Below are 6602 nucleotides of genomic sequence, written 5' to 3'. Positions count from 1 at the left end.
TGGGCTTCCTCCTCACCTAAAGTCAAGTGAAATAGGCTTCACAGGGATAAATTGAGGTTTCTGATAGGATTCCCTGCTGTTTGGGGGATACAGTGGACTGGTATCTGACACATGGTTAAAGCACCTAAAAGCAAGATGCTCTGGCCAAAGTTTCCTGCTGTGTTGGTGCAACAGAGAATGACACGTGAGTCTTTCATGGATCAAATATAGACAACATGTGAGAGCTAAAGCTACCCTTGAACTGCCTTAAGCCCTGCCCATGTACCTGGTAGAGGGAAGGCAAGGAGACCTCAATAGAAAAGGCTGAAGGTATATGGTGAAAGTCAGGTGCTCAGGGAATTGTGAATTACCAGCTAGAGGAAATGAATTCACCTGGTTCTGCAGGTGAGACATCTCCAGCGATGACAGGAGCTCTTCAAAGAACGCTTAATGCATCTCGTGAGCAAGAATTAGCCAGCCAGGGGGAAGGAGGGTCAGGTTGCATCAATATTGGTCAGGTAAGACCTTTCTCTCTGTAACCTTACCTCTCTTCCTTGCCTACCCCAGCCCCTAGTCCCACCTTCAATCTTGCATGGGGGACAGGATGAGTGAGGGAGAGGAGGTGGAGAAGCAGGAAGGGAAACTAAGAAGAGATTGAATGTGCAGGCCCAAACTGGGGGAGCAGATAGATCCCCAGTCAGGGAGGAGAGAAATTTTAACTTTAAACTCTATGGTTTTGATATGACTTTTAATTATAACATGAGACTCTTTCAGGCAAAATGATTTTATTATCTGAAAATGCCAGGAAAAACCAGTTTCACCTTCTCAGAATTTCTTCCAGGAGCAGAGGAAGAACTTGCCCCATAGAATGAACCAGCGTTGAGGTGGGTGGTGATAACAGTTGTTTTATATTTGCACCCAACTAGTTTACACTATCGGAGCGAGAGGGTTTGGTTTTGTTTTGTTTCGTTTCTCTCCAGGCAGTTCCCTGACTCTCCATTCCAAAGACAGTGCTTTTCAATTCTTACTCACCCTGTGTACTATATTCCCTCTCCACTAGGAAGCATGGAAGAAACTTGGAGGTAGGAGCAGAGGATGTATTAAAATTGGAAAGTTACCCAACCAATGACTTCCATTTCTAACACCAGCACCTCATTTGAAAATCTCTCCTACAGATAGACCATTAAAGATTCCTTTAAATGGTTCCCCAGTGTGACCATCAGAATCATTTGGAAAGATTTTTTTTAAATGACATATTTCCCTTTCTAGTGGTGACTACCTACCCGTGAGAACATGCGTCTCACAAAAGATCTCTTTTATCCCTCTCCAGAAGAGGAAACGCAAGGAGTGCCTGATGCAGAGCCCCAGGCACTTCATGGATATGAAATGCCCAGGGTGCTATAAAATCACCACGGTCTTTAGCCAGGCACAAACAGTAGTTTTGTGTGTTGGTGGCTCCACTGTTCTCCGCCTGCTTACAGGAGAAAAAGCAAGGCTTACAGAAGGTTCCTTCAGGAGGAAGCAGCATTAAAAGCACCTTCTATCAAGATGAATGGGAAATCATTCTGATAAGGATATTTTGGATTTAAAAAGAATTATAGATTACTATGCCCCACCCTGGATCCACTGACTGAGAATCTCTGGGAAGTTTAGGAAATGTCTTCTAAATCTTTTGAGCAATCCTGGTCAACTGGGCTACAGGGGCGGACATTTGGGAAGATGGGTGGAACATTTTGAGGGTGCTGGAATCTGTGGTAAATGTATTGCTCTGAAAAGACCATGTATTCAGGTGAAAGGAGTCAGGCTGAAAGAGTTTTTGCTATGTTTTCTACTTTTTTCCCTTCATCTTTAGAACATTTAGATTGCTATTTTAAGTCACTGGATGGATGTTAGAGTGTTTACTGGATTGGTCTTTTTCCACTGTATTGGGACATTACTTCTGTTCTAGTGGCTTCTTGGCCATCTGGTAATTCTGTGGATGGGAGCAAAACGGAAAACAGAGGGCACTATTAGCCTGCAACTCCAAAACATAACAGTTGTCTGACTTTCCACCAACCCTGCCAAAACTAGGCCAATGACAATATTGTTTCTAACCCACATGCCTCCCTCAGGCCAATTTGGAAACCCATCCCTTGTAGCAGAGCAAGTCTGTCACTAATGGAAAAGGATCAATAGGTTAAAAAATAAAGATTAGGTCCAGGAGTTTTGCCAGCATCAAGAAATATGCTCCATCAGGAAAGCTGGGTGTAGGATAATAATAATTCTAATTTTCTTTGTCTTTTTCTTTGGAACTCTTTGCAGTTGTTGAATAAGGACCAAATGAAATGAAATGCACTGCTTTATTAGTGTTCTCTTAGCCAGTATACTAATTATTTTTCCTGACAAATGTCTGTGAAGAGGGTGTTAGAGTAGCCTGATTTATGGCTACTTTGCTTTGCAAGTCATATGCTCATGTTAGGAAAGCACAAATAGAAGAATATTTTAAGTGCCAAAAATATGAAATGTTAAACTTTATTTTTGAGTGACTTTATTTTTGTTCTTGATTTAGAAGCATTAATATATTTTTTTTGACAACTAAACAGTAAGGGAGATCTTTTGGCTGGTGTGAATTCTTATAGGCTAGAGAGAAATACATTTATCTACTTCTTGAGTTTTGAGTAGGTTGTTGAGTTGAGAAATTTTAGATAAGCACCTTCTACACCCACTTAAACACTGGGAAATAGGGGGACTGGGGAATGGCATTTTATTGTACTAAGGTGAAGGACAAGAATTGGTTTGTTTGAGGGGTGAAGGAAAGAAGGTGATAATCATTCTTAAATGACTAAAGGGTTGTCATAGGAAAGACTTTTGTAATGCTCCAGGCGACGGAACTACAACCTTCTCCTTCACTCCCCATACTGAGTTGATTACTAAATACTGATGAGAATCTTATTTCATATCTCTCAGATCTGTTGATTCATTCACCTCCTCACTTCTGCTACCTTAGCCTAGATATATTTTCTCTTGCAGGAGGAGGCAACAGAGAGAGGGCAGGAGGAAGAGTGGGGAAGAAACTGTTTACAGGTATCCTCTTGTTCTTATGTTTTCTCTTTTCTCTGATTCATTCTCTTCAGTCAGAATAATTTTTCAAATCAGAAGGCAAATCATGTCACTTGCTCACATAATATTTTCTACTGATTCCCCATTGCCTGGAGAATAAAGTCTGAGCCCCTCATCGTGATGTACAAGTCTCTTCTTAATATGCGTCTTACAGATTTTTGCCAGTCTTAGCATCTACTCCACAACCTTTAATTTTGGACATACAGAGCTACTAGAGGTTTCCTAAATGTCCTGCTCTTCTATGCTTCTGTGCTTGTACCTATACTCTTCCTGGTACCCAGAATGTTGTTTCTCTTTTGATTCCTATTCATCTTTTAGGACATCCTCCTTTAGTTTCTCAAAGCATTCTGTACATCCATATATTGGCATTTATTAATTCTGTCATCAGACCCTCTGTCCCTACCTCCAGGACACTGTGAGTTCCCTGAAGGCAGTTGTATCTCTATCTCCAGCTCTTAGCACAGTGAGTTTCTGCAAGGAGCTCTGTTGAAGCTCTTTACAGGAGGATTTCATCTTAATATGAGTTAGAACTTTTAAACAATTACGGCTGTTCAACAATTGAAGAGGCTGTCTGATACAGAGGAGGTGCTTAGCAAATAAGTAGAATATTGAATGAGCTGTGAACACTTGAATTTTCCTGTCACCAGGAAGTACTCCAGTCAACTTTGCCCGGCTTATTGAAGCACCGTAAGAAGTGTTTCATGATGAACCATTGAAAAATTTCCACCAAGAGTTATTGCACTGTACTTTTACTATATATATATGTGTAAAATACACACAAACATATATGTATTTTGAGCTATATAGATCAGATTATATAAGAAGTATAATATATATATTTTATGTTATATACAATTTTATATATAAAATAACTGGTTTCTTTCCAGGTCACAATTCTTTCTCTTTTTTCTTGCTTGAAGAACAGTCAACTGTGAATATTATTTAAGACATTATTTTTCTTACTTTCGGCATTAGGGCTGTTCATACCTTTTCAATTCCCCTGAACAAGTATTCAAGGTAATTCTGGCTGCTATTGACAACTAAAGTACCTACATGATGGGAGCAGATTGGAAAAAGTAAATAGTTTGGAGAGGAAAAAAAATCTCATATTTTCTCCTCAAAGTTGGAGAAAAAGAGAATTATGCAAAAAGAGAAAATATGTAAGTCTCATAATTTTTAAGACTAACATATATGACAATTTATAAAATTATCTCTTTGAATACAGCACATTATGTTGCTTTATTGTTTATCCAACTTCTCAAAACATCACAAGTTATATAGGAAAGATACTACCAGTTATGATGATGTATCCCTCAGTATAGGCAAATATAACCCTTGACATGTAGTGATAATCTTGATACTATCTTTGAGATAAACCATATGTCCTGAAAGAAACTTATCTATACAAGGTCAGGATAATATCACGTAGAGGCACAATGGAGGTGTAGTTAGAGACAGATTAGGGGACAAAAATTACAAAGTCTCAAGCAAGACAAGTTTATTTCTCCATCATATAAGAGGGTGGAGATAGTCCTGGGAGAGTAGGTGACTGCTCCAAAAACATATTCAGCCAACCATGTTCCAACTGATACTTTGCAGTCTGTGCCTGGATCACCTGGAGGGTTTTTCTTTTAAAACAGAGTGCTGGGCCCCAACTCCAGAGTTTCTGATTGAATAGTTCAGGGAGTGAGAATTTGCATTCTCAAGTTTTCGGGGGAAGCTGATGCTGCTCGTCAGGGAACTACACTTGAAAATGCACTACCCTATGGTGCTGTCCTCATCTGGACCAGCCCATGGGAAAAGAAAAACAGAGAAAAAGATATGACCCAGAGATGATACACACTTTTTTGCTGGGATTCTTTTAGGCAGATCAGAGTCAAATGGCCTCACCTATCTCCAAGAAAAATAAAAATGCATCAGCTTCCATTATTAAAGGGAAGAATAAATCCTTCCAATATTGAGTTTTCTGACCTGTGAGCAAGATACAGCTCTCCAGTTATTCGGGTTTTCTGTAATTCTGTCAGCAATGTTTTGTGGTTTTTGGGTACAAGTCTTTCACATCTTTTATTGGAATTTTTTAAGTATTTCATATTTTTGATGTTATAAGTGGTATTATTTTTACTTTTTGAATGTTTCTTATGCATATAGAAATACAGTTCAATTGTCATTCCTTCAAATTGATCTAAAGATTTAATAACAACTCAATAAAAGCTTAGCAGGTCTCTTTTTGGGTCAAAATTGACAAGCTGATTCTAAAATTCACATGGAAAGGCAAAGGACCTAGAATAATCAACATGAAGAAAATTGGAAGGCTAATATCACCTGATGTTGAGATTTATTGTAAAGTAATCAGTTATGGAGATGGAATATCTAGTAAAAGCACTGTTGGATTGAAGTAGAAATTATCACTATTACTACATCTTTCCTTCTTCTTACTCAACCCCCAGACTCTCAGGGCATGAATGCTATAGTTTTATGGACTGAATATTTGTGTCCCCACCCACACTCCCCCATCTATATGTTGAGGTCCAAAGGATGGGGTCCTACGATGAGATTAGTGCTCTTGTAAGAAGAGGCACCAGAGAGCTTGTTCTCTCTCTCTCTCTCTGCCATGTGAGAACACCGTGAGAAGCTAGCTGTCTCCAAGTCTGGAAAAAAGACTTCACCAGAAACTGACCATGCTGGAACCCTCATCTCAGACTCTGGCCTCCAGAAATGTAAGAAAATAACTTTCTCTTGTTTACGCCACACAGTCTATGGTATTTTGTTATGGCAGCCTGAGCTAACTAAGACAATGGTAAAGACATAAGGATAGAAAAATAGGTCAATGAAACAGAACACAGTCCAGAAATAGAACCACATATACATGGACAACTGATTTTTGACAAAGGTGCAGAGACGATTCAGTGGGGGAAAGGATAGTCTTTTCAACAAATGGTGCTGGAACAATTGGACATCTACGTGCAAAAGAAACCAAACAAGCATCAATTCAAATCTTGAACTATATAAAAAAATTAACTCAGAATTCCAAATTGAATTATAAGCCTAAATGTAAAGCTTAAAACTCTAAAACTTGTAAAAGAAAACATAAGTAAAATCTTTGTGACCTTGGTTAGGCAAAGATTTCTTAGATATGACACCAAAGGTGTGGTCTATAAAACAAAAAGATGGATAAATTAGATCTCATCAAAATTAAAAACTTCTGCTCTCCAAAGGATGTTAAGAGAATGCAAAGACAAGCCACAGACTGAAAGAAAATATTTGCAAAGAATGTATCTGCTAGAGAACATGTATCCGTTATATGCATAGAACTCTCAAAAGTCAATAATATAAAAATAACACAACAAAAAATGGACAGCAGATAGATTTAACCAAAGAAGATATGTGGATTTGAAAGAAGCACATGAACAGATGCTTAATATCATTATTCATTAGGAAATACAAATTAAAACCATAATGAGATAACACTACACACCTGTTAGCACTGCTAAAATTAAAAAGATTGCTATACCAAGTGTTGACCA

General features: G+C 38.4%; 1 pseudogene; it reads left to right on the top strand.

Annotated features, from left to right (window-relative positions):
- Positions 1-1272: 1272 nt before the first annotated feature.
- Positions 1273-1510, top strand: LOC112428542 (small ribosomal subunit protein eS27-like; annotated as a pseudogene).
- Positions 1511-6602: the final 5092 nt, after the last annotated feature.

This window comes from Macaca nemestrina, chromosome 10 (genome assembly GCF_043159975.1).
Source record: "Macaca nemestrina isolate mMacNem1 chromosome 10, mMacNem.hap1, whole genome shotgun sequence".
Taxonomy (NCBI): domain Eukaryota; kingdom Metazoa; phylum Chordata; class Mammalia; order Primates; family Cercopithecidae; genus Macaca; species Macaca nemestrina.
Note: the sequence above shows the minus strand (reverse complement) of the source record. Positions and strands in the feature narration are given on the sequence as shown.